The 4,030-nt window shown below is 35.9% G+C and overlaps 1 long non-coding RNA gene across 1 annotated transcript; it reads left to right on the top strand.

The window, feature by feature from the left end:
- The first annotated feature begins 523 nt into the window (after nt 1-523).
- LOC116562411 lies at nt 524-3,642 on the top strand. The gene is made up of 3 exons (XR_004273927.1): nt 524-1,537; nt 1,841-1,985; nt 2,683-3,642. It is a non-coding gene; the product is annotated as an uncharacterized LOC116562411 (long non-coding RNA).
- Nucleotides 3,643-4,030: the final 388 nt, after the last annotated feature.

Below are 4,030 nucleotides of genomic sequence, written 5' to 3'. Positions count from 1 at the left end.
CGTGATAAACCCTACTATATTGATTTTAACAAAGTATTTAAATGATGAAAAATGCCATGAGCAAAGTCAAAAGGCAAGCAACAAAGCGAGCAAAAATATTTGGACTTATATCACAAAGAGCTAACCTTCTTGGTGAAAACAACTTCCTAAAATTCCAGGCAAATAAGACCATCAACCCAGTAGGAAAATGGGCCAAAGATATAAAAAAGAAATGCATATCACAGACATATAAAAGATGTTCCAGACTGGGTACAGTGGCTCGCACCTGTAACCCCAGCACTTTGGGAAGCCAAGGGGGGTAGATCACTTGAGGTCAGGAGTTCAACACCAGCCTGGCCAACATGGTGAAACTCCACCTCTACTAAAAATACAAAAATTAGCTTGATATGGTGGTGGGTGGCTATAATCCCAGCTACTGTGGAGGCTGAGGCAGGAGAATTGCTTGAACCCAGAAGGCAGCAGTTGCAATGAGCCTAGATTACGCCACTGCACTCCAGCCTGGGCAACACAGCAAGAATCCATCTCAAAAAAATAAATAAAATATATGTTCCACCTTCAATCATACAAAGAAAAATACAAATTAAAGCTATGATAAGCATTTCTCAACAAAATCCAAAAGCTATACAATATACCCTGTGTAGACTGTGGGGAAACAGGCACTTTGCACTTTGATACATTGCTGGTTACAAAAGCATAAATTGCATGAGAGGGAATAGTCAAAGGGAGGTTAGTCACAGCAGCATATTACTTGCATTTGCAAAAGGTTGGAAATTAACCAAAATGCCCCTTAATAGATAACTGGTTGTATAAACTAAGGTGCGTCCAGACAGTACAACATTCTCCAGGTAGATGGTGCCCCTTCCAAGACACTCTCTTTCTATAGAGGTCATAATAGAGAATGGAGAAAGTCTCTATGTACCAATAGAGAATGATCTGCAGAATACATTAGGGAGTGGAAAAAACAAAGGCGTGGAATACTATGCGATCTATCTGCAGAAGGAAGGAGCAGGGTAAAGGTGCCAACGATGGAAGAGATAAGAAACAACTACAGAAGTTGTTTCTATAGTTTTGATCCTAGAATCATCATGTATTTCCACATATTCAAAAGTGGGATTAAATAAAAAGGTAGAATGAAAAAAAATCTGAAAAGGAGCTGAAACAAGTTTACACAACTATATCATGTTTTGATGACATAACCACACACAAAAAGGAACAAATTCCAGTGACTTTAGAATATAGCTTTTCAAATGTACTTTCTTGGTGGGATATATTCAGTAGTAGTAGTATTGATGTGCTGCTATTTTGAAAGTATTAAGTGTTGCAAAATCTTTTTGTTTTTATTTTTATTTATTTTATTTTATTTTTGTGGAGATGAGGTCTCACTATATTGCTCAGGCTGATCTCAAACTCCCAGGCTCAAGCGATCCTTCTGCCTCAGCCTCCCAAAGTGCTGGGATTACAGTTGTGAGCCAAATATGCCTGGCCTATAATGTTGATAATTGTTGGACAGAACTATAGAATTAATCAAGGCTATAACGTAAGAAAATTTAGCCTGGAAATTCCTTTGACAGATTTAGTAAACTGAAAATGAAACATAAAATTACACAGGAAAGCTAACATAATAGAGTGTATGTTATGTGTTAGGCACTTTGCTGACACTATATATATGCTATATCATTTGATTCTTGCAGATATATATTAAGACCCATCTTATTTTCCCTAGGCCCAGAGAGATTAAAAATTTGCTTCAGATTAGCCAGTAACTAAGTAGAAGATTGAGATTTAAACCCAGCTTGATGTGAATCCAAAGCCTGTGCTTTTTTTCCCCACTTTATTGCAGGATATCCATCAAATATTGAGAAGAAAGAATATCAAGAGCAAAGTTTTCTATTTAAGGCTGTTAAGTTGCTACTCGGAATGTAAAGATGCAGACCACAAATCAGTGGTTTATTCGTTCTTCATGCAATGCACTAAAGGAGAGAAGTGTAAGTTTTCTCTTATTTCTGATGGGAAAATAAGCACACATATATACATGCTTTTATGTTGGAGATAGATTTTACAGAAATTGCCATTGGTGACTGAAATTAGTAAAAGGTATGAACTAAAAGTGGTGAAGTAGAAAAGAAAAAAATCTAGCAGGCATGGGTTTTCATGATGTTGTTAAAAGCAAGAAACCCTTCGAAGCTTCCCTTTATGATCCTTCAGTGCTCTTCTATGTTTTGTGCTATGAAACAATAGAAATATGAGAAGAGCTAAAATTTTACTGAACATTTAAGGCAAAGAAAGCATGCTTTATTCAGGAAAGCCTCACACAGCCTTTTTGTAAACACTGACCTTTAAGGTACTAGTTTAAATAAACCGTGTTTCTTCCTTTTGAAGATGGGGGCTGTTGGAGATTTCAGAGGTACTAGAGCCCCCTTTACCCAGGCCAACCCTTTATACTTCTAATGGTTTCCCTTGATGATAAATATATTTTTCATTCAGTTAAATACTACTGTTAGAAAGGTCTGTCACTTGAAGTAATTGGGATGTGAAGATTTACCTGTTTTAATTTGATTTATTAGTATTTGATTATGATGGAAATTTACTTTGTGATTCCGTATACCTGAGAGCAATAAGAAATTATGTTGGATTTGCTATAAAGATTTTAAAAATTAATATTAAAGCTTTTCTTTTTGTCAGAAGCTGTGGTGATCAGTGACTTTGGTGAAGGCTAAGAAGGTTGAAACAAATTTGCAAATGATGTACGACTTCTAAGGTAAGCTACTATGATGATTCAATCAAGATTTTAAATGCTCTTGACAGACTTGTAGACTATACCCAACATATCAAAATAAAATGTATCAGGAATAAATATAATATTCTATTTAAATTTTATAAAGCAGTTACAGAAGTAATAGACTGATTTGTAGCAATATGATAGACAAGAGAGCCTAAATTCCTCCCTCCACCAAACATTTAAAGTACTGGATTCAGTATAAAAAGTATCCTTTAACATGAATGTATGAGCCTATTAAGAAAATAAGTTAAACTTTCTGGGGCTAGAAACAGAACAAGTATAACATATCCTGTGAGAAAATAGGTGCTGAAGTCACTGAATGCTTTGGGAGCATCCATGGATTTCTGTTAGCACAGAAGCTTTGTTTAAGGAGCAGAATGAGGACTAGAGAAAAAGATCCCTGGGTCCCATATAAAGGTAAGAAGCCTGATTAGAGACCATGTTGCAAAAATATTCAGCTCTGGGTAGACTTAAAATCTTCCCTAATAATTCCTGGTTATCAGCTCACATTCTCCTGAATTTGAGGCCTAATTTATACAATTTTTATAGTTTCTAAAACTCCAGAAGTGGAGGATTTAAATTCAAAATGGGCCTAAGTCTGTAATACTCTTAGGTTACCTGGTAAAAACAATAGAAAATCCTGCATGGAGGAATGCATTGATTAAATAATTGTAGTTAAAATTCTAACAAATAAGCTCATACACATATTTTAAAACTACAAAATGTAGCAAGGGGGGAAAAATTCAAAACACTAAAAGCAAGAGTCAGCATAAACAGCAAACAACTGAAAGAGATCTATAGATATTTCAACTATTAGAAATATACAGTACATGAAATAAATATGTTTATGGCCAGGTGCAGTAGCTCACACTTATAATCTCAGCACTTTGGGAGACTGAGGCAAGAGGATTGCTTGAGCCCAGGAATTCAAGACCAGCCTGGGCTATATAGTGAAACCCTGTTTCTACAATAAATAGAATTAGCTGGGTGTGGTTGTAGACTCAGCTATTCAGGAGGCTGAGGTGGGAGTATCACTGGAGCCTCAGGGGTCAAGGCTGCAGTGAGACATCACCACGCCACTGTACTCCAGCCTGGGCAACAGATCGAGACCTTGTTTGTCTGTATATATAAATACATACATATGTACATGGTTTAATATATTTCAATAAATAAAATAGGGATTATAAAAAATAAGTAAAAGGTAAGAGGCTATAAACGTGACCAGGTCATTAAAAAAAGAATTGGCAAGAA

Source organism: Sapajus apella, unplaced genomic scaffold (assembly GCF_009761245.1).
Source record: "Sapajus apella isolate SASKATOON/1434 unplaced genomic scaffold, GSC_monkey_1.0 scaffold32, whole genome shotgun sequence".
In the NCBI taxonomy this organism is placed as follows: domain Eukaryota; kingdom Metazoa; phylum Chordata; class Mammalia; order Primates; family Cebidae; genus Sapajus; species Sapajus apella.
This window is presented reverse-complemented; position numbering and strand designations above follow the sequence as displayed.